Source organism: Triturus cristatus, chromosome 6, assembly GCF_964204655.1.
Source record: "Triturus cristatus chromosome 6, aTriCri1.1, whole genome shotgun sequence".
Lineage (NCBI taxonomy): Eukaryota > Metazoa > Chordata > Amphibia > Caudata > Salamandridae > Triturus > Triturus cristatus.
The window spans coordinates 269,760,469-269,787,893 of record NC_140589.1 but is presented as its reverse complement, the minus strand read 5'-3'; the positions used below and the strand labels follow the sequence as shown (position 1 = coordinate 269,787,893).

Sequence of the window (27,425 nt, the reverse complement as noted above, 5' to 3'; positions counted from 1 at the left end):
TTTGCCCCTCCGGGTGGGCAGATTGGGGCTACTGCCCCATCTGCCCCCGGGGGGGGCAGGAAGGCTGTTATTTTTGCAGGCGGGGTGGGGGCATGGGCATGCCCGTTTTGGAAGCCCCCACCCTAATTCAAATTTGCCCCCCAAAAATCCCTGGCGTCTAGTGGGCTTTTTGCCCTCCTGGCGGGGCAGATTGGGGGCCAATGCCCCCATCTGCCGGGGCAGAAAGTCCACTAGACGCCAAGGAGATTTTGGGCAAATTTTAATTAGGGTGGGGGCTGCCCAAAATGGGCATGCCAATGCCCCCACCCTAATTAAAATTTGCCCCAAAAAGTCCCTGGTGCCTGGTGGGCTTTTTGCCCCCCAGGGGGGCAGGAAGGCTGTTAATTTTGCGGGGGAGGGGGTGTGGGCATCGGCAGCCCCCACCCTAATTAAAATTTGCCCAAAAAATCCCTGCCATCTAGTGGGCTTTTTGCCCCCCCGGTGGGGCAGATTGGGGGCTAATGCCCCAATCTGCCCCCCAGGGAAGGCAGAACGTCCACTAGACACAGGGAGTTTTTTGGGCAAATTTTAATTAGGGTGGGGGCTGCCCAAAACGGGCTTGTCAATGCCACCACCCTAATTAAAATTTGCCCAAAAAATTCCCTGGCGTCTAATGGGCTTTTTGCCCCCCAGGGGGACAGATTGAGGGCTCCTGCCCCATCTGTCCCTTGGGGGGGCAGAAAGGCTGTTATTTTTGCAGGCGGGGTGGGGGCATGGGCATGCCCGTTTTGGAAGCCCCCACCCTAATTCAAATTTGCCCCAAAAAATCCCTGGCGTCTAGTGGGCTTTTTGCCCTCCTGGCGGGGCAGATTGGGGGCTAATGCCCCCATCTGCCGGGGCAGAAAGTCCACTAGACGCCAAGGAGATTTTGGGCAAATTTTAATTAGGATGGGGGCTGCCCAAAATGGGCATGCCAATGCCCCCACCCTAATTAAAATTTGCCCAAAAAATTCCCTGGTGCCTGGTGGGCTTTTTGCCCCCCAGGGGGGCAGATTGGTGGCTACTGCCCCATCTGCCCTCCAGGGGGCGGGAAGGCTGTTAATTTTGCGGGGGAGGGGGTGTGGGCATGGGCAGCCCCCACCCTAATTAAAATTTGCCAAAAAAATCCCTGGCATCTAGTCAGCTTTTTGCCCCCCTGGGCTGGGGGGGGAGATTGGGGGCTACTGCCCCATCTGCGCCCCAGGGGGGGCAGGAAGGCTGTTATTTTTGCGGGCTGGGGGTGGGGGCATGGGCATGCCCATTTTGGGAGCGCCCACCCTAATTCAAATTTGCCCCCAAAAAATCCCTGGTGTCTAGTGGGCTTTTTGCCCCCCCCGGCTGGGCAGATTGGGGGTTAATGCCCCCATCTGCCCGCCAGGAGGGGGCAGAAAGTCCACTAGACGCCAAGGAGTTTTTTGGGCAAATTTTAATTAGGGTGGGGGCTGCCCAAAACGGGCATGCCAATGCCCCCACCCTAATTCAAATTTGCCTAAAAAATCCCTGGCGTCTACTGGGGTTTTTACCCACCGGGGGGGCAGATTTGGGGCTAATACCCCAAATGCCCCCAAGGGGGGGCAGAAAGGCTGTCATTTTTGCGGGGGCTGAGTGGGGGCATGGGTATGCCCGCATTGGGCAGCCCCCACCACAAATTATATATTTTTTTTAAATCCCTGGCATATAGTGGGCTTTCAGCCGCACGGGGGGCAGATTGGGGCTACAGCCCCCGGGGGGGGGGCAGAAAGGCTGTAAATTTTGCGGGGTGGGGGCATGAACATGCCCTTAATGGGCATCCCCCACCCTAATAAATTATGCGGCCAAAAATAAATATCCCTGGTGTCTAGTGGGCTGTTTGCCCCCTGCTGCCCCCATCTGCCCCCCAGGGGGGGCAAAAAGACTAAATCATACCCAAAAAGCCCTTGCACAAGGAGCCGCTCCCCCCTCCCTGGTGTCTAGTGGGTGGATCCCTGCTTGGGGATCGCCCTCTTCCGTCATGAGCACAGGGGCACCGATGCTCATGACGGAACCATTCCGTCATGAGCATCGAAGGGGTTAACAGTCCAACCACCAATACCCATTCCAAATCAAACCCCTCATCAGGGGAATACACTAAAAATTACTCTACAGACGTTGCACGCAGTCATGGGTAAAATGCCCACAAAACATGAACAAATTCCATTCTGGATAGCTAAAAATAATTCTTAAATCGAAGCAGTATTTCCTAATACTACCCCTTATGAGAAACACAGAATCCTAAAAATCTGTTTACCCATGGGGATCACACCACATCTGGAAGACTGCACCACTTGGGTCACAGTCTTTGCTGCCATCTATACTAAAGCACATGGTGTTCCGTCTATTGCGGTAATACCTGATGTCCTGAAACAAATTCAAAATGAAAAAGTGGCAGAGCCTGCTCTGAACTTAGGTATGAAATTACTAAAAAAATTCGACCAGGTCTCAACTAGGCCTGGGCAAAAATTTCGTTCCGTTCGCGGAAATTGCGATAATTTGACATTTTTGCGTTCCGCGGAGAGCGCGAAAATGTCAAAAATTCCGGTTTCCGCAGCTTGGCGATAATTTGTTTCTTGCTCGCGCTGTAAAATGATACATTCTCGCGCGCGCGCGATCACCTTACCTGAATCCCTGCGTTCGCCGACAAGTTTTCTTGATCCGGTCGCGTTCTCCATGAGATGTTGTATTGTTTTTAGCCATTTGCGCTGTCTCGCGACAGTTCGCGCCCGCAGTGACGTCATGCGTCGCGCGATCACGTCTTTCTTCTCGCGATCATGCACCGCGAGAACAACTCAAAACAAGATGGCCTCGCCCGCAAGCAACCACATGGGTAAGTTGGCGACCCGCAACCATGCAGAAAATCTCGCGAACATGCCGGAAAAAAACTTCCGCATCTTTGCGATATTTCTGCTTGTTTGCGATAATTTTAAACATTCTCGCGATAATTTGCGAAGGTTAATTCCGCAAATTCCGCCCACCCCTAGTCTCAACAGTAATATTATCTAATATTAAAGGGGAGGCAGCATCCGTGGCGATCTGCCAAAAATTAAGGGAATTTGATTTAACAGAACATCAACAAGAACTACCCAGAATAATAGAAAAATCCTATGAAGAATTAGGCAGAGACAGTTTGGGTGGAAATCCAGTTAAACCACAACTGTCTGAAGGTCCTGAAACAAACTTAATTAAACACAATCCTACATCTTCTAAAAACAACAAACAACATTCAAAAGAGAAACGTTCTCAATCTCGAGGTAGGTCTCCTCAAAAGGAGCACTCTGAAAGGAGGTATAACCTCAGGAATAGGGATAATTTGAAAAAAACCTGACAGGTATCAAGATACTGATACATGTTCCTCTCGTACCTTTCAGACATCTTCACAGACATCCGAAAGAGGAGGAAGGTCAGATCACAAAGAAGAACGCGTAAAGTCCAGAGACGATCAACTCGTTCAGAAAAACAAACCAAAACCTCAATTCACTAAGAAAAAGGTAGCAGGTCTGAAGATCAGACATGCCGAGAATTCTGAGGACACAACTCAAGAATGGAGAATGGGCTCAGACAATGCTGGACAGTGCAGCAGCAGTAAGAATAGCTCACCAGAACCTGAAGGAACTTCTGGAGATAGTGGACTTGAATGAGTACATCACAGTTGAGACTGTAGACACCAGGGTTAGTTCTCCACAAAAGTTAAATGAAATAGCACTGCGAATGGAGGAAGACATACCGAGAAAAGTGAAAGCACTCTTTTGGAGTGAGTTATGACATACTTCTAGCAGAACAAGACTGGCCACTAAAATTTGTCAGGGAGTGCCCACATGGCGAAGACATCATTATGCCAGCCTTCTCCAACTATGTTCCTATAAATTTAACATACCTATGCCAGGAAATGGGCAGTAGCCCAGGCCGCAGCATTATACAAAAATCATGTAGGATGGGATGAGGTCTCACCTCACCATAAAATCCAATTAAAATGTCAACCTACTGCACAAAGACTGTACCCAATTAAGCAAGAAGCTAAAAAAACAGGTCAGGGAGATCTTAGATCAACTTGAATACCAAGGGGTGATTGAAACATGCACCTCATTAATGAACAATCCTTTGTTTCCTGTTTCCAAACCAAACAACACATATCGTCCAGTTTTGGATTACAGACACCTGAACACTTGTTCTGAAACTTTTGCTGTGCAAAATGCACACAGTACAGCATTAATGAATAACATTGTGCGTAAAAAATATAAAACCACATTAGACATTTCAAATGGTTTCTTTTGTCAAAACATAGCACCTGAAAGTAGGTACTTGACAGCTTTCTCAATAATGGGGACCCAGCGTCACTTCTGTCGACTCCCACAAGGGTTCAAGAACAGCCCGGGGTTATTGTCAGCAAGAGTAACATAGTTACTACAAATAGATGATGACGAGGCATTGTCATATTTCGATGATATCTATCTGACAGGCGATGACCTGGATAGGAACTTGAACAGGGTAAATACCATTATACTGGGCTTTGCCTCTGAGGACTACAAATTCAATTAAAAAAAATCAAGAATTGCCCATCTCAATGTCCTTTTCCTAGGATATGAACTTTCGAGTGAAGGCAAAAGCCTGGCAGCTAACTTTTTAGAAAAGAGTGCACTGCTCCAACCTCCAAAAAGGCTGAAACATTTACAGTCGATTCTAGGTTTCCTAAATTTTGGAAGAACTTACATTCTAAATTACGCAGAAAGGGTTAAACCTCTCTATGAATTAATCAAACCTGATTTCAAAAACATAAATTGGACACAGGAACACACAAATATCCTGCTTTCATTACAAGCTGACATGTTAACAACAAATCACTTACAAACACGCGTAAATAAACGCAGTTTGGTGATCCGAGTAATTTCGAGTCAATGCGGATTCACCTACTTAACTTTTAATGAAGGTGAAAAAGTACCAATTGCATACAAATCACATTTGTATACACAAGCGGAAATGTGCTTCGCTTCGACAGAAAAAATTCGGACAGCAGTTCAAACCGCTGTAGCAAAAAAAAGAGCTCTAGCACAGGGGAAACGCATTATTGTCGTGACTCCGGTACCAGCCTTAGAGGCAGTTACAAAAGCGAGCATTCCGAATGCAAAAGCTTTACATCCAAGATAGATACAATGGGTTAATTCTTTTGCTGCAACAGATGTTGAATATGTTTTTGATCCTTATTTAAAAACACAAGCATTCCTGCAATATGAACACGAACGTCCTCTGCCTAATGAGATTCTCCCTCTTGACCAGTGTGAATTTATAATTTATACTGACAGATCAGCACAACCCACTACGGGGAGTAAGCAAGCATACAGTGCAGCATGCGATCGTTAAAGGTCATATGCGCAATGGTAAATTCCGACCAATGGTGACAAAAACACAATCTCTAGGAGATTGTATAGCTCAGCGAGCTGAACTACAAGCATTCAAGATGGCACTTGAAAACATGGATCGCGAATTCCCCACACTTATAGTGTGCGATTCTTTTACTGTGTTCAATCATATAATGAATATTTACAGAACTGGCTTCAAAATGGTTTCAAAGATGCAAAAGGTGGCACAATCAAGCATAAAACGCTTTGGTAACAAGTAGGTCAGTTGCAAGACGGACTAAAAAACACTCACATGATACACACGCTGAGTCATCAACGTGATGGCGTTCACGTTGCAGGAAATTAATTGGCTGACGAAGCCGCACAGGGGGCTGTGCAAATGGCTTCCGTAGCTGCGATCACTCATTCAAAAATGAAAATAGACAGTGAGTTATTGTTGGCTGTCAATGCTTCAAGCAAAGGCAGTGGTGCAGCGTTACCTAAAAAATTTCCACTAAAATACTCGTGTATAATTGATGCGAACAACGTTACGTTTCCTTGAATCCCTGGAGTGGAGGATAGGGAATTCCAAACATGGAACGTAGAGCAGCTTTGATTTATGAAACACATCTGGGAGAGGGTCTGTCACATCAGGGGATCTCTAAAACAATATTAACATTAAAAGAGATGTACTGGTGGCCTGGAATGAATACACTGTTTCACATCTTCATCAATAACTGCATAGATTGCAATAGAGATCGCAGTGCAGAACGCCACCAGACGCCAGACTACGAAGTAGCCTGCCCAGTACAGACACCATTGTTAGACAGCATTAGACTATCTATGCGCAAGCATCCTCTTGGACAAATGCAATCCCACAAACACTAACTCAAGGTTCCTATGGATGTGGACTCAGCGCTCGGCTGACGCTCGAACTGTTATAAAAGATTTGCGAGTCTTTATCGGCACATACGCAATAGGCGTGCTACACTCTGACCAGGGCCCTGCGTTTAGCTCTCGGGCTTACAAAGAAGCCATGGCCAGTTTGGGCGCTGCATTGCGGTACACAAAGCCCTCTATGGACATGCCCCTGAGTACATAAAAGAACGTGTACTCAAATACGTGCCAGGACGGGTGCTGCGCTCAGCAGAAGCCAGTAGACTAATATGTCCTCGTTTTAACCTCGCATCTAAAGGAGGGAGAGCCTTTTCGATCCTCCTGCCTCAACTTTGGAATCAGTTGCCCGGAGAGCTACGGAAGGAATCTAGACTTCTTCCCTTCCGTGGAAAACTTAAAACCCTCCTTTTCAGAGAAGCATTTGATCTGGTTGTGAAATCTTTCAGTATCTAAGGACCCAGCCTGTTCCGTTGTCTTGTTTTTTCCTCTGTCTGAGCGCTATGAGACCTGCCGGTATATATGCGCTATACAAGATTGAATTAACAATAACAATAACAATAACTCCTCTCCATTCCATCCTGAGGGAAATTATGTTGTGGAAAGGAAAAACCAGGACATAAAGCGGTCTATAACAGCTAGGGTATTAGGTTCGGGTGATGGGTGGGTTAAACATCTTTATGGGGTCCAACGCTCATTAAACAATTTGCCAAGAAGTTCTCTGGGGGGGGTCACTCCATGTGAGGTCCTATTTGAGACAAGAATGTGGGTTCCTGATCTCGAATGTAAAGGCACAGTGGTGGAAAATAAACCATTTGATATCAAAGATTGTTTGGCTGTTTTACAGGACTTAAATGAACTAAGATCGAAACCAAGCAACGTGTTCCTGAAACAAAGCACCACTGGGGTAAAACCAGCCGTCCCAGGAAGGCCTGTCTGGATCCCAAAGGTCGGGATCTAGTCAGAGAGAAGTTCGCAGGCAAGAAGGAATTTGGGCCTTCTTACAGACAACCGGTACCTGTCCTAGCAATCCACAGATTAAGAACAGTACTTCTGCCACCCCTTGATGGAAAAAAGGAGAAAAGATTTGTGTCCATCGACCTCATCAAACCACACTATGTGGCCAATACTAAGCAGAAGGCCTTGTGGGCTTCGACTAAGTAGCAGACACACTCCTCTAGCTACTATCCAAGAGGTTCAAACTGAAAGACTCATCACCGTTGAGAAGCCAACAGTAAGAAATGAAGGACTAAGCAACAATGCTATGGAACTCATTCCTCTTGAAATCCAAATAACAGTTCGTCCTGATACACCTGTCTACACCAACGTAGCAAGTAACCAACTGGTTCCAGAGATTTTAATGAATCGTGATGCAATTTCAACCATTGACAGAACTGCCTCTGGCTATTTAATTAACTTTGATTGGTTTTTTGAGGATCCAAGCAAACCTGAAACGACACCAGCCAAAAGAACTTTCAAAGAACAAGCACAAGACTTCTTTCATCATGTGAAAAAGACTTATCTGGTTTCACCATGGATTGAACTATGGAGTATTTCTGGAATATGTTTCATTCTGCTTTGGCTAGCTTTAGTAATGACTCTGAGCATGCTGATAGATGGAAGATATATTCATTTGGACACAGGAAGTAAAAATGTGAACTTACTTTTGAAACCACACAAATCATCCCATCATAAAGCAAGAGACTTGTCAGCAGTGACCATCACAGCCGTTCCTATATAAGATGGTATAGTCTGGGACAAAACGGATTAGCCTTACACATTTCACAGAAATGTTGGGACGTTTCTTAAACATGTCTGATACGAGCAGTATTGTGCATGTATTTAAGATCGTATGTTCGGGACTGTTAACACCTTTTCAAGCAGTCCTCGGAATCATTTCAAACTTCATGCACTCGGTTTCTGGTGGTCTGCCGCTAATTTTAGCAATCGTCACAGGATTCCTATTTTTATTCCTACTGCTACGCTATGGCAAGCCAATCCACCAGCGTCACTCCCTGCAGCTTGGAGAATGCTCTCCTGGAAAGGAAGTGTCATGAGCGCATAGTGCAACTATTGGGTTTATCTCGTCTAGGAGAACTAAATACCACATGGTTCCTGTCGTTCAGACCAATCTGGCAAGATTGCATCTTACCTGTTCTACGCTGCCTGCTTTGCGGTGAAGAGTGCGTGCTAGACATCTGTCTAATACTCCCCTCAGTCATGCCAACAGATATCGATACTCTGCTGGACCAGATAACGGCCCATGCTCTGTGTTGTCCCCAGAGGATACCGATCCTGATGACGGCATTCATTGATATCTCACAGACGCAACATGCTACTGCTGAGGTACGAGATGGATCAACCGGCACACAGGTAACATCGGCAACGAACACTGCTACTGACGATGCATCACATCTATGTGCAGTTAGTCTTCTAAACAAGGTAATCGACCTATCACCGACAACGGTAGACAAATTTTTGTCTACAGGATTAGAGGATTTCATGTTTTCTCCAGCATCGTCAAATAACTTTTGATTTGGCTCACAATGTACCATGTAATCTATGAATTCGGCCTTCATTTTTTTTAAAACAAAAGACAAAATTTTGAACTTATCTACGATCACTTTTGTGAATATTGACTTTTTCCTTTTTATTGGAAAAAAAAACCTCTGCTTACAGTAGAACTATTCATAGAGAACAGGTTTCTTTGAAACACTTCCAGGGACACATTGTCACCTTTCTTCACATTTATGTAATCATGACATGAAATGGCTCCGAACTATTTTTTTCCTTTCTGTAAAACTCGACCTTTAATTACATATGTCTATATATTTCTGTTCATTCACTTAGCATTCGCTGTAAATATATGCTTAGGATGAAACATTGCTTTAATATGTACAGCACCTTTGCATTTTATGTCTGGCAAAGTTTTTAACAAAGACTTATTTTAGTATGCTTTTACAAATGTTTTTAGTGAACATGTGATACTCAATTTTATGTGTTTAGCATGTTTAGCATTTATCAATATCGATCATTCGTCAATGGAATGGGTGTTGTGTTTCGATTTATATGCCCGTACATAGGTTTCCCTAAATCATGTCCTTATAAAGGCACAATTCGCATTGCCCCTATTTGGACATAGAATCCCAGTCCTTATTTAGGCATTAGACATGCTGTCCAAATACAGGCATGGTCACCTACATCCGTCCATCCCACGTCACAATGAGTTCTTAGAAACCAGACCCTTAAGCCATCGGGACTTTCCCTAGCTAGGATTATTGATCACTCTAAGAACTCATGTATTATGCATGAACTACTATTCCTTGACGTCTTCCTCTGCCCGACTTTACGTCAATGCTAGCATTCCTAAGCACCTTCCAGGTATAAATATACCTTCCCTTACCATGACAAACCACGGCACGGCTCAGCACGACTTGACTGCACGGCTCGCCACGGCAAGTTCGGAAGAGACCATATCCCGGCCTGACACATTGACCAGACGCTGTCATCCCTGCTCGCAGAGAATCCAGCTTCCAGTGTTCTGACTCCCTTCGCGGGGTGTTAGAGTTTGAGACCCGGAAAGTTATTCCCACCTCTCTTGTTCTAAGGTATGAAGCTGACTAGAACCTAGAGGGACTCTCGGCATACAAACTTAGTATACACCAAACTATAGAAAACAGCACCTACTCTTACCTTGCACGAATGATTGTAACTGCTCATATCTCTTACACGAGAAACAAGACTGTTCAATAAATTATTTTTATTGAAACGCCCGTCTATTTCTGTGTAACTCTGGAGAAACTAAGCATGCATGATTGACTGAGTGAAACTGTTATCCATTGTTTCCACGATTCTGAGACCTGTTCCGATTCTAAGGGAAACAAAGTTGTCATGTTTATGCGGTAGTCAGAAACGAATGCCTTCTTGTTTATTCGAGAGGTTTCTAGTGACCTCTGAGTTAGCTGGCACATACAAGTAATTAAGTTTAATGTACTCGATAGGAGCATACTGACCTTAGTCCTATGCAAAAACTATAGTGTATATTATTCCAATGCACAGAGCCTATAAGGGAAATAGGAACTACACTACAAGGGAAGGAATTTGAAAACAAAATTTGGACTAGCAATAATGTGCCTTCGTCAAGTGGGGGAAAACCCTAATCTCTTCTGGACTGTGGTGCGGAAGAGAAGAGTAGAACTCAGTGCAATGACATTGTGAGTTAGAAGTTTGAGCATTCTTCAATGTGGTAGTCCATCTCCTGAATACTCTTTTCCAGCGCCTCTGGTAAAATAAAGCTTCATCCTTAATTACAGAAGAAAGGTATATCCCTCTTGTCCAATGAATTTCTGAAGAGTAGATGTTCTCTCTGGTTAGAAAAAGCACTTAGATGTATAGCTAGGTATTTGGCACTAATGAACGAACAATGGCCCAGTGGTTCCGACCTTTTGTACAATGGCAAACAATCTGAATCAGAGTTTGCAAACGCATTTTCGTATTACGAATCTCAATTTATGAGTCAGTATATGTTGCAGACCCCTAAAGAGACATTCCCCTTTGTGAATTGGGGAAAACATTTCTGGAGGAGTATTTAGTGGTCCAGCAGACCAAAAGGAAAGTCTTGTATTGTTTTAAAAGCAGCCCCGTTTTATTTAAAGAAACCGGGCTGCTTTAAAAAAAAGTTTATTTAAACGTTATTACAGACATGGTGGTTTGCTAACTCTTGCAGGCCACCATCCACATGATGCTATCCAATCAGAGTGAGTCTCAATTTGTATCATAGCTAATGGATATTATTTAGGTTGGTCAGATTGCAACCCACTCCAATTCAGAAATTTATGAACCAACCTATACATGGTCATTTTGTAAAATAAAAAATCTGGTCACAAAAATACCGGTCATGAATGGCAACCAGGTTTAACGACCATAGTGGCCCATATGTAATGATGGGAAGAGTGGGCGTTAATGTTCGGTAATTGTCTTCCTCCCAAGTGAGAGGTCTCTTGAGCTGAAAAACGCTGCACCACGCAGGCCTTTATTAACACTTAGATCATTTGCAAGGAATTGTGTAATTGGTGGATTCATCTCCTACGTGTATGTTGTAATAATGATCAATCTTATCTAGTATAGTTTTAGAGTCCGTTCAGTAGCCGGAATCATTACAAATCAGAAATAGCAGATGACCTCATTGTAACGATCAAAGAGTTGGATAAAGCGACCTGAATAATTTTATCATTATATTGTATTTAATCATAAATAGTACCTACAAAAGTAAGCATTAATTTTTGATGGTGGATCCTATGCAAACAAGCCATTTTTCAAATGTAGTTCACGTGTGATTCATCATAAAATGCACTCCTCCACTCACAGTGTACAGTGGTTCTTCGCTTTATGCGATTATTATTCCTCGGGTTTTAATAATTTGATTAAACAGTGATTAATTATGTGTAATCCACTAGCAGTTACACATTATTTAGCAGTTATTCATCCCATGACACGAGTATTCCTCTATTGTTCTTTATTTAATTGCCTGCAATTAATCACCTGCACTGCCCAAGACCTTGCACATTATCCAGTGGTTTTTTAGCACATGTGATCATTTTTCTTTCATTGTTGATGATTTGAAACCCAGTAATAACTCACATATAACGCCCATTGAATCACAGTTTTCGTTGTTTTTCGGCGCGTGAATGACTAATGGCAAGATATCTGAGCGCATTACCATCTATTTGCAGGCACATTACAAAGCAGTTCTACATTATGACGAATTGTGTTTTGAAGAATAACAAACTGCGCCCCACACTTCGCATGGTAATTTATCTATATTTGTATGTGTCTATAAACAAAGCTGGTTTAACAAAAAAGCCTTGCTGCTCTACATGTGTTGTTATCACTAATTGTCCAGCAAGGTTTAATGTTAAGGGCAAAGGATTTCTTTTCCCGAAAAACTTGTGATTTTGAAGTTAATGGATGCACGCTCAAATTATTTTCTCTGAACTAAATTGACTTACTTAGGTCCTCATTTCGAGTAGGTTGGAAGGTGTAGAAAATGTTCCTAAATGTACAGAAAGGGATTTTCCTTGCATTTACTAGGAATTTTGTTGATATAGGAAACTCCACGCATTAGCACCAGTAAAAACCTTTAGATAATTGTTCACCATTAAGGGCCACAGTACAAGGTTGGTGAAAGTAAAACTGCTGTAACTTTGAACACAGATTTACAGAGAAAGTGGGAATCGGATATTCAGGGAAGCAGAATGACCTCGGTCATCCACCCAATCCCCTGTGGAAGGGGGAATACCGTCAGATATTTCTGCACTGATATCTGCATGTCACTCTTGAATTACAGGAGATTTTCTGGGGAATAATTCCTCCATGTCTGATCTGTTGAACCTGTACCCAGAAAAAAAATCAGATGGTAATTCTGCCTGTAATAACGTGAAAGTACCACATTACGGGGCATATTATCAAGCACGGCGTTAAAATTATCGCGGCGTTAAAATTATCGCTGCTTTAGCAGCAGTTTTCTGCCGCTAAAGCGGCGATAATTTTAACGCCGTTTCTTGACAATATGCCCCCAAGGGGCATTTCAGCAACATCCTGCGATAATTATCGCTAAGCGCACTTAGCGCTAGGATAACTATCGCCGGCTAGCGTGGATTTTTATCACTGAGATAGCGTGCTATTTGCAACGCTTATCTCAAAAGCGATAAAAATACTAGCGCTAACTGCCTAACGTGAGATTATCGCTGGAAACCCAGCGATAATCTCACGAAATGTGGCGTTAGCTTGTTGATAGGGACTCACAAATTTAGCCATGATATCCACCTTCCTTAGGATATCATGGCTAAGTCAGTCCTAAAGCAGGCATATGGAAAGTAGCGATAACAGGGGTTATCGCTACTTTTCCTGCTGCTATACTTCATAGCGTGGGGCTTGATGATAGGATAAATGTCGCTTAGCGACATTTCTCCTGTCATGTCAGGTCAGGAACGCCCACTTTGCATCTCATTAGAGATCCAAAGCTGGGCGTTAAGAATAGGTGCGTTAATGCAAGGTTTCACGCGTTAGCGTGACCTTGCTAATTAGGCGATAAAATTATCACTGCTTTTCGGCCGAAAACGGCCAGAAAAGTGGAGATACTTTTCTATCACCGCCTTGCAAATGTGCCCCCAAATGCGCTAATGATTTTGAGTAGGAGCCCTTGTTGCACCCTATTAAGAGGCCAGCTAGAATGAAAATAGAAATAAAGAAAATCCAATGAAAAACAGGCGATTTTGCACATTATTTCTCATTCATTTCAAATTCACATTAATCTCACGGTTACCAGTTGCTATAATTAAGGGGCATATCAGCAACAACCGGCGATAATTATCGCTGAGCGCACTTAGCGCTAGGATAATTATCGCCAGCTAGCGTGGATTTTTATTGCTGAGATAGCGTGCTATTAGCAACGCTTATCTCAAAAGCGATAAAAATCCTAGTGCTAACTGCCTAACGTGAGATTATCGCTGGAAACCCAGCGATAATCTCACGCAATGTGGCATTAGCTTGATGATAGGGACTCACAAACTTAGCCATGATATCCACCTTGAATAGGATATTGTTAGAACCGGCGGTCTCTAGTTGTCAGAGGTATACACTTCTGACAAATAGGGACCTACCAACTCTAGTCAGGGCAAGGGGATTACACACTCAGATAGCCCCTGCTACCCTCTTGGTAGCTTGGCAGAGCAGACAGGCTTATCTCAGAGGCAGTGTGTTAAGCATTTATGACCACATACAGTAATAAAGTGAATACACTACAAATGGACACAACACAGGAGTTATTATAAAAATAGTATTTTTATATAAGGCTTAGCACAAGACCAAATAACGACAAAAATATACCACAATCTTAATAAATACTCTTTGGAAAGAAAAATAATAGTTCAGGTACAGTTTCTTCTTAGGAAATGGTTCTTTAGCAACAAAAGTAAGTATTCTTCTGAAACACAGTTCTTGGCAACAATGTGACCCCCACAGGAGTCACACGACGTCGAGTTTACGATATTCCCAAGGTTCGGCGTCGACCGCGAGTAGTGCTACGTCGAGCCTGGAGCTGCAACAGAACCCACAAACACAGTACCTTTGGAAATGAAGAAAACAATGATCCACGGCGTCGAGATGTCGGCGTCGAGGTCGGCGTCGATCGGGCCTCGGATTCGGGTTGATCTGCAGCGGCGTCGAGGGGTGTCGGGCCGGAGCAGCGCTCACGGCGTCGAGAAGGACGTCGAGTCGATGCGATCAGCAGCGGCGTCGAGACAGGGTCGCTTAGAGCTGGAGCCGATACTCACTACTCAGAGGCGTCGATACCGGCGTCAAGACGGGGTCACTTGGAGCTGGAGCCGATACTCACTACTCCTGGCGTCGCTACTGGCGTCGATCGGGCCCGGCGGCCGGCGTCGAAGACTCGGAACACTGGAGCCGTTACTCACGATGTCGAGCTGGATTCGGCGGCGTCGGCGACGTCGAGACTGCAGATTTCCCCTGTGCACTGGAAATAACACTTTCCAGCAACCAGCAATTCAGTAGAGGGTGAAGTCCTTTGGCCCTGTGACTTCAACAGGAGGCTGGCACTCTTCCAGCCCTTGGAGATTTTCTAGCAAGCTTTTGAGAGTACACACCAGGTTCCTCTCTCCTTGTTCCTTGGCAAAAATAAAGAAGCAGCTCCAGGTTCCCCCCAGCAAACAGCACACTGGCAGAAGGGGGAGGCAAGCCCTTAGATCAGCAGGCTTCTTGTCCTTGGTAGAGGTTTCCATGTCAGAAGTGATCTGAGTTCTTGGTTCAGGGGTCCTTCTCTTATACCCCTTTTCTGCTTTGTTCCCTTTGTCCAAGCAGGGAAATTCCCCCCATCCTGGGTTTGTTGTGGGTGTTGCCAGGCAGAGGCACCTGGCCTATTCACTGAGCAGGGCAGGGTCCTCAGCTGCCCAGCAGGAGGCGGAGCCAGTATTGTCACTGGCAGGAGCAGGGCTATCAGTCGCCCGGCAGGAGGTGGAGCCAGCATTGTGTCAGGCAGGGCAGGCTATCAGGGACTACTCTTCCCCCACTCTAAGTGTAGATGCCCCATTCACCCCACACTGACCCACTCAGACCTCTGGAGCCACCCAGCCCCTGACACACACACCAAACCAGCAGAGACCGGTGGAAAGTTGGACAAGAAAATAGCCACTTTCTAAAAGGGCTATTTTCAAACACAGAATTTAAAAACCATCCATCCTAAAGGGTGTGTTATTAAATTCTGAGTTCAGGGATACTAAACTCGACCTGCTACCATGCTCCCTGAGTCAGATAGATTATAATGGAGTTAATAATCAGTCTGCCCATTCTGGCCTATTGGTGGCAGGTAGCCCTTCAATAGTGAAAAACGAAAATGGCTGTAATTCACTATTAGGTCATGCCACACACATCAGGGCATGACCTACCTTTTACCCACAATGCACCCAGCCCTAGGGCCTACCATAGAGGTGTCTGAAATGTGGTAAAGTGAAGGTTTTAGAGACTGGCAAGTAGGTTTCCTTGCCAAGTCGACATGGCAGTCAGGGACTGCACACAGGCTCTGCGATGGCAGGCCTGAGACACATTTTACACGCTGCTTCTGTGGGTTGCACAACCAGTGCTGCAAGCCCACCAGCAGCAGTTAACTTACATGCCCTTGGCACACGCGGTGCACTAGACTAGGGTCTGAACAGTAAGTCAACCAAGCCGATCATGGTAACACCAATCAATGTATCAATTTAACATAGGGAGCACTTGCACTGTGGCACTGATCAGCAGTGGCACAGTGCCCAAAGCAATATTCCAGCAAAAACATCGTAAACAGAGGAGGCAAACGGAAAAAAATGGAGGAGAGACTCATGCCAATGATGCCAGGTCTAACAGATATCATGGCTAAGTCAGTCCTGAAGCAGGCGTAAGGAAAGTAGCGATAACAGGGGTTATCGCTACTTTTCTTGCCGCTATGATTCATAGCGTGGGGCTTGATGATAGGAGAAATGTCGCTTAGCGACATTTCTCCTGTCATGTCAGGTCAGGAACGCCTACTTTGCATCTCATTAGAGATGCAAAGCTGGGCGTTAGGAATTCCTACGCTAACGCAAGTTCTCACGCGTCAGCATGAGCTTGCTAATTAGGCGATAAAATTATCGCCACTTTTCGGCCGAAAACGGACGCAAAAGCGGTGATAATTCTATCGCCTCTCCTTGCTGATATGCCCCATAGTTACCAGAATCATGGTATTATCACAATTTGGCTTCTGATCCTGGGTGAGGGCCGGAGTGTTTCTTTCTAGTCTGGTCCAATAAGTGGAGGTTGGTGCCCAATATTCCAAATATAAAAGTTGCACAAACCTGCTAATCGAACCTCTCCTATATACATAACTACTTAGCATGTCTCCGAGTTGCTGTCAGGTATAGGTTTCAATGAAGACACTGTCAGCATCATGCTGTGTTAACAAAGGCAGCTCCATACTAATGCAAAGGCTATCGGCTCCAAGAGAGCTGTTCTAGGGCAGCGGTCCTAAACCTGTGATCCCAGGACCCCTGGGGGTCAGCGAAGCCTACGAGGGGGTCTGTGACTGTTTGAAACTATTAAGTAATATTCAAACTAATACATGGAAGTTAATAAAGGATATACAATTAAAGAAGCAAAATGTAACATTTGAAAACTTTTTCTACATTTCATTATGAATTCAACAAAATATTTCAATATTTGATCAGTTGTTTAGTGTATACTTGTTTTTATGTGTATTGTTTTGAGGTTCAAATCATAGACATTGCTTATGCCGGGTTCCCCAGCTTTCTATAATGACTCAGATGGGGTCCCCAAATTCCAATAATGATTCAGTGGGGTTTCACAGAAGTAAAAAAGTTAAGAACCGCTGTTCTAGGATGCACACATTTTTATCTTGCAAATGTCATGGATAACATAGTTGAACCCAGGGCCAGGCTCGCACCAATAGCTTCCGTCGCAATAGCCTTGCTGCACCGGCAGTGACATAGGGGCACAAGAGGAAACCAAATGATTGCTTTCTAGCTCTATTTTAAAGCATGGAGACCAGCAGTCTGTAGCTGTGAGTCGGAGTGATGGATGGTGTCAGCAAAGAGGCTCCTGCACCAGCCATCACACAGATTTCTCATGGCTGGTACAGTCACAGGCCTCTCCTCAGGGGCCTGCCACTTCTTGCTCTTGCCCACTTTGTTATGTGTTGCAGTGTCAGTAGTAATGGTAGCCCCAGGGACCTCAAACTTTAGGCCTGGAATGCCCAGGGCTACATGTCAATCACCTTCTCACTCCACCCTTTCCAAACTTGTCACTTGACGGTGAGGGGTGAAAAAGTAAGAGGGTGATCTGCAGCTTGAACTTACTCAGTGCATCAATGTGGCTCGAATGCACTGCGCGGGCTCCAGCTTTCTGTTTCTTGCTCAGTTGTTCTCGGAAGCCCCTCAACACAGCCACATTGTCCAGGATGGGCTGAGGGCCTGTCCGGAGCGCGGAGGGTCCGTGAGCACCAGTTGTGCAAGTGGAAATGTAGTAATGGAGAATGATGGGTTTAAGTAAAAAAACGATCTCATCGTTGTGTGAGTGCAAAAGTGTGAGATCACACCTATCTGTATGTGACCTAGTGTGAGTGCATGCGTGTAAGACTGTATGGGTGTGTCTGCTCTGTGTGTGTGTGTGTGTGCTTTCCATCCACGTTTGTGGCTATGTGTGTATGTATGTGTAAGCAAATGTGCTGTCTGGATCCTGGCATATTCGCGGAAATTCTAATTATTTGTTTGTGATTGTTCCCTCACTGGGCAATATACTGCAATGTTGACAGTAATTCTTAGCATTTAGGGCATTTAGGGCTCAAGGTAAATGAATGGTAAACGCTGGTGCTTTGAGGCCATCGATGACAAGATGTTGCAGGGCAGAATGCTGGCCCTGTCTAGATGGCATTACCTCTTAGAATTTTGGCACCACCCAAAGCAAATTGGTCGGAATTGTTGCCTTTTTCTGGCCATCCATGGTTTAATGGTGCCCTCACTGATCAAAATATGGGCACTGGCATATATGTAAATCTTGGAATTTCGGAGCCAAGGCAAATTAGCTGATTGTCTTATCCCTAGTCCAGATGGGCCTGCAACACTTCTGGGGAGGGACAGGTTTAGTTGGCACTCCATGAGAGTACTACAGTGAATCATGGGCGCCCTATAAGACCCTTGGCCTTTAGAAAATATATGTGGAAAATATGCTGTAAAATACACCATTTGCACAATTTTTCAGATTTTGCAATTAGGGCAGGTATCATTCATCACTGTCAAAGGTCACTGGCCTACATGAATAACAGCACATTTAGATCTTCACCTGCATTATTACTAGCAGAGAACAGAATGTGCATCTGCTGGAGAACCCATCATTCAGTAGTAATTTTCTGAAATGATGATCATTGTATTTAACAGAATCCTTACTTCAGATTTGCAAGGTTAAGACTGGTCAGCACTATATGATCAAAGACCAGCGCTGTGTGATATTGAGCTAACTCTATGTGATATTGGGTAACTTTAATTAGGTATTGGACAAGTGCTGTATGTGATCATGACCAGCACTGTGAGTTAAGACGGATCTGTACTGGACATTACATGGCCATAGAGAGGTGCCTGTACTATGGCAGCACGGAGGGAAACAGTCGGAACACCACGGTCTGAACCACGTGTGTTCTGACTACACAAGCTTAAACACGATTACCATAATCACACATATGACGTAACCACGTATATGCGTGGTTTAGGCAGGGCGCGGTCTAGCTTCTAGAAGACGAAAGCAGGAAGACGCCGCAGTGAGGTAAGTGGGGCTGGGGGTAGTTTTTAGGGCTGGGGTCGGGGTAGGTTTTAGGGATTAGAGGGGGTCGGGGTAGTTTAAGGGACAGCACAGGGGGTCAGGGTAGTGTACGTAAAGGATCAGGGTTTTTGGCCTTAGGGCAGTGGGAAGGGAATGGGTAGATGGAGTAGTTTTTAGGGCTGGGGTAAGTTTTAGGGCAGTGGAAGGGGTTGGGGAAGTTTAAGGGACAGCACGGGGGTCTGGGTAGTGTATGTAAAGGGGCAGGGTTTTAGGCATTAGGGCAGTGGGAGGGGAATGGGTAGGTGGGGTAGTTTTTAGGGCTGGTGGGTCGGGATAAGTTTTAGGGCAGTGGAAGGGGCTAAGATACTCTAAGGGACAGCAGGGAGGGGTGGGGTGGTAAGGGTAGGGGATGACCTTAGCGACACATACCCCTTTACCATTCTTTCCTATACAACATACCTTCGTGGTAAAGGCATACGTGGTAAAGGAATGCATGGTTAAGACGCATTCGTGGTTTGGGCTGCGTGGTAGAGGCGCGCATGGTTAAACCATGTGTGATTCTATCATACAACCTAGCACGGAGTGTTGAGGCATTGTGGCTAACATCAATAGAACAAAATGAATAGCCAATCTTTGGGCACCGTTACTCTCTGAGCTTCTTTTGTGAATAAAATACGTAGACAGGAGTCATGTCAGTCTAGCTTTGTACCAGGAATACATATTATGTAACATAACTACTGCCTGCCAGGTGGACACCCACAGTATGACAGCAACAGAACATCCCCTTCCTGCCCTCTCATCCACATAAAATGTTTTTATAACTAAAACGCCAGGCCTATTTGATTTGACAATGATCATTACATGCCTTTGACAATATATCTGAGTTATCATATTATTTCGATGACTTTTGCAGAAAACCTAAAATTATTTCTTGGACCAATGTTTATCGACAGCAAGCTCCAGGCTAGAAATGCTTGAGAACGCTGATGATTCTCCCGTATCTGAATGGTGCAACAAAAAAAAAGAACATGTTATGAAAGTGATAAGATGTGCCCACTTTTAATCACAAGACCAAAATTGTGAAAACAGCATTGCACTAATCAAAAAAATACTGTGGTGCCAAACATCCCTAGACACTCACACGATTGTGGGCTCTTGCACAAGTAGCTCACAAACTGTTGTGGGAAACTTCCCCACTCCTGTTGGATGATCCCAAATAGTCTCACCCTTGTTAGTAGCCCTTAGTTGAGCAGAGGCGATCGAACAAATAATAATGTCCTTACCTATTTTTCCATGATCTATTTATGGTAAAGATTAGGTAGCGATAATCCAACTGAGAGTGCTCATTGGGTCATTTGGGGATTGGGCGGGGCATTAGGTGTCTAAACGTGCTGTGTTCTCTGAGTTACACGTCTTCGTTTAGAACTTGTTCATAAAAGTGATGAAAGGTAATAAATATTGTCATGTGTCTATCTCCCTAAGTGTAATATTGCATGGAAATGATCAATCTAGCAAGTTGTTTCACCTTATCAACATTGCTGTGCCCACACCCACATATCTTTCACCCATTTGACAGTTTACAGAATGTAGCTACTGTGTTCAGGATACCCAGGCATATTTTCTGCTTCCAGTTTAGTTCTACATTGCAATAGTCGCCTCTGTGTAGAGTTCCAGCGTTGAGCTGCAATCAAAACACAAAGAATGAAAACACCCAAGGATCGAAAAATGTCAATTAAATAAAAGCAAATCAATGAATGTAAAGAAACATGGATTTAAAAGTCAAGAATGGGAAAGCAAGGTTGTAAAAATCTGAAAGAATGTAAAAACCTAAGAATATAAAAACCTCAAAGATGTCAAAAACAAAATAAACAGTATGTATAAAAATAATATGAAAAATCTACGGATGTAAAAATAGAAGGATGTAAACATTCATGGGTTTAAGAAGCCTATGGATATAGGACATCACATGAAAAAATCCAAGAATGTAAAAAAGTTAAAGCTATTTAAAAAAGCCTTGGGCATTAAAATGCCCAGGCATTTAAGACAAGAACAAACAATGACTTGCTGTAATCCAAAAGCCAAGAAATACAGTGCTCTGCCACACTTTTATACTGGGCTAAGGCAATATTATGTATATTAATGTTTTAATGTTACCCCAGAGATTATTGCACATTAAGCACTACATAAGGAATGCAACCATGTACTACATGTGCCATGCATACCTTCACAAAAGAAGTAATAGAAACATATAATGCCCAGGAAAGGTGTCAAAAGTTAAGGTTCGAATAAAACAGCAAATAGATATGTCATCTAGGGCCTTCTGCAGCCACACAAGAAGAGGAGTGGAAAAGTGTGGATGACAATAAGAAAGTCACAATTTGAATCTCATTGACTGGAAGCTCTAACAGCCAAAAATGAAGCACTAACACAATCACTAATTTGGAGACTATCAATACACTCAAAACTTTAGCCAATTAAAGAACCTTCCAAATTCCAGCACTAGGCCATTATGGGAGGGAAGTCTAGAATAAGCATGGTGAAACTCCAGAAAATGTGTTTCCCTGCCCACAGTTGAATGAAAGCAATATGACCCATTACATGAAGCCTGATGACAACTGGTGACATTCACTTTTACTCAGGAATCAGAGGAAGATGTCAGCATGAATATCAGTGTCATCTATAATACGCATATTTTCAATTGTAACTACAAATGTCATCACTAGCAGTTAATGTCTTCATAAACGCCTGCAGAATTACTCAACTGCATCATCCACATAGAGGAAAAGTCAAACTTGCAGGCACAAACCCAGTCACTGTACCCCTGGCTTGTTATCAGAATGACCTATAGAGGATCCGAATAGTACAGACATACATGGATCACAGCTGCACAGATGGCTTGGAAGAGCAGCAGACACAAGAGTGGGGACACGAGCAGCTTATCATCAAGCTTGCACCTCCCCACATTTACATGGACACTACTGTCACATTGTGAATGGGATGAAGTACTGCATGCCACACATTATAAGGATATTGCAAGTCACTGTGCAATTCCATGATAATAGAGAGGACTGAGGCCAAAGGATGATTTCCTTTATAAGGTTATGGACTCTGGGCTGACCAGACTTGCAATATCATTATCATTCACAGCAGGGGCTACTTTATACCTTATAATACACACCATCATCTCTCCCACAAACCACTTAAATCCTAGGTGCATAGCTCCTCCATATGAAAGAGAGAGCATATTTGAAAACATGAAGAAAAAAATTGAAGCGAAAGTGCAAAATTAAATACATCACAAAATACTGTTAGATATTTGCTGCCAAAAAAATATCAGAATCAGTTTATTACAAGTTAGGTTTATCTGAAAAAGGCTCAGTAGATCAGAATGTCTTGAAACATGCAACATTATTCCAACTTTTCTATAATTAGAATACACATCACAACACAAAAATTGGCATGATACCCTTGGCTGGTGTTTAAAAGAAATTTTTCAACACGCCTAACGTATTGTAAATTGCATCACCTACTGCTACACTCCCTTTGGGAAAACGGGGGCAATTCCAAGAATTGGACAAGGTAGGCTCACTCGTGTAATGTGACATGCTTCATCATTTGCCACCTCGTCCCACCCTGATGAGGTGGTACTACCAAGGCGGATTCAACCTCAGGGTGGGGCTGACCTGAGGAATTTCTTAGAAATTACTTATTATTCCTGGATAAAAATTTGGGTCGAGTTCAATGAACTGAAATATTGTATTGTATTGTAGGCGGTTTTGTATAGCGCGCAGTTACCATCGGGCATCCCAGCGCTTGGGGAGTAAAGTAATCCTAGAAATGTTGTACATTACAATAAATCAGAAAGTTTCTCAAATAACAGGAAAAATGCCCATTGAAAAATCAATGGATGTAATTTTATGATTTTGGGAATCATTTCCACATTTTGTGAATTCAAAACAAATTATTAATTTATTTCAAACACAGAAGTAAAGCTACAAAAGTAAATCTTTTTTTGTGTGGCTGTGGTCCTTTGTTCCCTACCGACCTTGAAAGAAGGGCACACAATTACAGTTGCAGAGGGCATTAAAACATGCTGTGTGTGCATCTCCATTTCCTGGATAGTAAAATGATTTAAACACATTCAAATCCTTTTTTCCTTCTGCGATACTTCAGAGCTACACACGTTCTTTATTAGGTGTGATCTGTTTCCTTTCCTTTCTAGACTATAATGATTGCTCCATAATGCTCTCTGTTTTGAATTCCTTTTGTAATATATTTTTATTTCACATACATTCTATTGACATGGGTTCACACTGTACAAAGAAGCATGCACATAAAATATATGCATTATTTCAGAATGTAGGCATTTTGATTGCAAGATAATTTAGATTACCTTGACCCAAACTCCAATGCTTTCTTGACAGTAGTAAGGCGTTAAATAGTTTTGTTTGGAAGCAAACTCTTCAAACTTTTTCAACTCATGAGATCATATGCAATAGCAGAGCAGACTGAGAAAAGCACAGTTACATGCTCGCCCTCCCAAGTGAGACTTCTAAGACATTCCATGTTCGTGTACTCCCCTTTGATGTTGCTCTGCTTGGTGGAATATTTCCCTCCAAGTATTAATGATGTAGTTTCTTTAGAGAGAGACTGGCAGAAACCATTTGTGAGTAGATGCACCATATTCATGGCCAGGAGTCGAGCAGTAATGCACCGACCGTACAACGCAAATTTAGGTCAATTACGAACTATTTACAAAAAAAAAACCTTCTTTCAAAATCTAAAATCTTCCTTCCATGTTTTTGGGTTTGCTTTGTGACTTAAAGGTTCGCAGTATGACATATTCAGAAGTAAACGTACACACACATACACACACATATCTGTGTGTGTGTATGTGTGTGTATATATATATATATATATCAAAATGCATGTGTATGTAACTTAGCAAGAATGTTGGCGTCTCACCATCAGTGAACAAGGCTGAGTGTCAGACGAAACATGTATGATGTGGTCGGAAAAAGAGAAATTACACATAATCTCACCCTTTGCATCGTCGCCATCCTTGAAGGCTTTCGAGGGGGAAGGGAGCATTTTTCCCATGCAATTTCCCATTGGGACTTTGAACTCAACTACAGCCCAAACCGCTGAACGGAATTGTACCAAATTTGGCAGAAAGCTAGATCCTGGTCCAAAAAGACCTCTTTTTGTAATTTGGTATGAATCCATTCAGTAGTTTGCAGATATTAAAGATAAAAGATTTAGGGATGCGGAGCATCCGTGGATTCAACAGATCTCATACCTGGTGGTCCAGTGGGAGAGCCTTGCTCTTCTGCTGTTCCACTGTTGTCTGTCTGCCTTGTTGTGCCCGTTTTGTCTTTGTGTCTTTTGTCTGTCTTTTATTGTATTTTTACTGTATTTTTGTGCCTGTCTGTCTGTGACTCTGTTTTCTCCTTGGTACTCAATCTCGCCACCCTTTTCACACCGCTGCTCCCCGCGACCCCTCCCCTCTGCGTACTCACTTCCACCTCCCAGCTGAGCTTCCCTCCCCCTTCCCTATTTAATGGCAGCCGCGTGCAGCGGGCGCACTGCTGGTGTGCCAAAGGCATGCCAAAGGCAAGCCTGTCTGCGCCCGTGCGTGATCGACCGCGACCAGCACCACAAACCATGGATCTCCAACCACCCACCGCTACGACTCTGCCGCCCTCCTTGCACTTAACCCCGGAAGAAACAATAACTGCCATCTGTCTACACCAAAATCCACCCACTGCCAGTTCTCCTGCAGACACTGCCGCCAAACCTTCACCACCCTCTGCACCCCCACAGCCGTCACCCCCACGCCATACGTCAACACCCCCGAAGCCCTGCATCCTCCTCAATGTGCGCTCCGTGCACAGACACGCAGTAGAGATCCAGAACCTCCTCGACACCATCTCGCCTGATGTCATCTTCTTCACGGAAACCTGGACCAACTCCGCCCACGACATCGCCACCGCCATCCCTGAAGGATACAAGATCCAGAGGAAAGACTGCCCCAACCGCCCAGGAGGAGGACTCGCCATTGCACACAAGAACTCGCGCCGACTCACCACCTCCAGCACGAGCGATTCTTCGTCCACCATCGAACACCTCTATTTCCAGATACATACCAGCCCCAGATCCACCCTATGCAGCACCCTCACCTACAGGCCCCCCAGACCTCAAACAGTGTTCACCGCTAACATCGCCGACCTCACCGCCCCCATGCCATCTCCTCCATGGACTACATACTCATCGGACACCTCAACTTCCAACTCAACAACTTCAACAACCCCAACTCCTCCACCCTCCTGGACAACCTTGCCAACTTCAGACTGAAACAGCTCATCACCACCCCCACCCACAAGGCAGGACACAGCCTTGACCCCATCTTCGCAGGAGGAAACAACATTCACTTCAGCTACACCAGGCAACCCCTCTGGACGGACCACCACTGCGTACACTTCCACATTGACAAACCCACCGCCCCCAAGCCTGAACACCACCCTCCACGAAGGAACTGGAGCACTGTCACCGAGGAGCACCTCAACTCCACCCTCAACCGCGATGCCCTCTCCACCTCGACCGACGCCAACCTCGCAGCCAAAGAACTACACAGATGGATCTCTAACTGCGCAGAAGAGCTCGCACCCCTTCGCAACCCTGACAGACAGTGCACCAGAAAGGCCACCTGGTTCACCGCCGACCTCCAAGAATCTAGACGCACCTGCAGACGTCTCGAGAAGAATTGGCAAAACAGAAAAACTTCAGAAGACCCCACCACATACAAGAACACCTTGTCAGAATACGACCAAATCATCAGATCAACCAAATGAGCCTTTATCCAGTGCAAGATCACCGCCAACTCCAACAACTCAAAGGAACTCTTCAGCATCATCCAAGAATTCACCAAAACCCCAGCAAGGCCACGGACATCACCCCCTCCCAGGACCTCTGCAACATGCTCAGCTCCTACTGTCATCTGAAAATCAAGTCCTTCTATGACAACTTCAACAAACAGACACCAGACTCAGAAACCACTCCTCCTCCCCCTCCAACAATGCCAGTCAACCCGCCATTTCTGCTGGACCCCAGCCATCACCAAAGATACCAAATTGAACATGAAAGGCATCCACTCAGGAGCACCCAATGACCCCTGCCCTCCACACATCTTCCACAGAGCCGCTGCTGCCATCGCACCGGAACTACGACGTGCCATCAACACCACCTTCGAAACCGGCACTTTCCCTGACTACTGGAAATACACAGAAGTCAAGCTCCTGCTCAGGAAGCCCTCGGCAGACCCATCGGACCTCAAGAACTACCGACCCATTTCCCTTCTCCCGTCTGTGGCCAAAGTCACAGAGAAGACCGCCAACACCCAACTACGAAATTCATTGAAGAGAACTCCATCCTTGACCCCTCCCAATCCAGATTCCACAGCAACCACAGCACCGAGACCGCTCTACTTGCTGCCCCAGATGACATCCGCACCCTCCCCAAGGCCACACTGCAGCCCTGATCCTACTCAACCACCCTGCAGCCTTCGCCACTGTCTCCCACCGCACACTCGCCGCCAGACTCCACGACACCGGCATACAGGGAACCGCCCTCAAATGGCTCTGCACCTTTCTCACTGGCAGAACCCAAAGGATCAGACTGCCACCCTTCCTCTTCGAACCCACAGATATCAACTGCGGAGTACCCCAAGGATCGCCACTCAGCCCAACGCTCTTCAAAATCTACATGGCCCTCCTCGATGCCATCGTCAGAGAGCATGGACTTAGCATAGTCTCCTATGCCGACGACACCTAGCTCATCCTCTCCCTCACCAAGGATCTCATCACCACCAGACTCAGCTTCCAGGAAGGAATGAAGGATGTCGCATCCTGGATGAGCAGCAGCTGCCTGAAGCTCAACTCGGAGAAGCCAGAGCTCTTCGTCCTCAGACCCTCTCCCACCACATGGGACAACACCTGGTGGCCCACCGCCCTCGGAAGCCCATGGACCCCCTCGGACCACACCAGGAACCTTGACATTGTACTCGACTCCTACCTCTCCATGACCCGACAGATCAACGCCATCGCCTCCACCTGCTTCAACACCCTCCGCATTATTCGCAAGACCTTCAAATGGATCCCCCCGAATCAAGAAAGATCATCACCCACGCACTCATAACCATCAGACTGGACTATGGAAACGCCCTCTACGTCGAAAATCAGCAAGTCTCTGCTCTGCAAACTCCAGACCATACAGAACAGTGCAGTGCAGCCAGACTCGTCCTCGGCATCC

At 44.9% G+C, this 27,425-nt stretch overlaps 1 pseudogene; it reads right to left on the bottom strand.

Moving 5' to 3' along the window:
* LOC146816753 (heat shock cognate 71 kDa protein pseudogene) overlaps positions 1-25,237 on the bottom strand; it is a 38,982-nt pseudogene extending 13,745 nt beyond the window's left edge.
* Between the last annotated feature and the right edge of the window lie 2,188 nt (positions 25,238-27,425).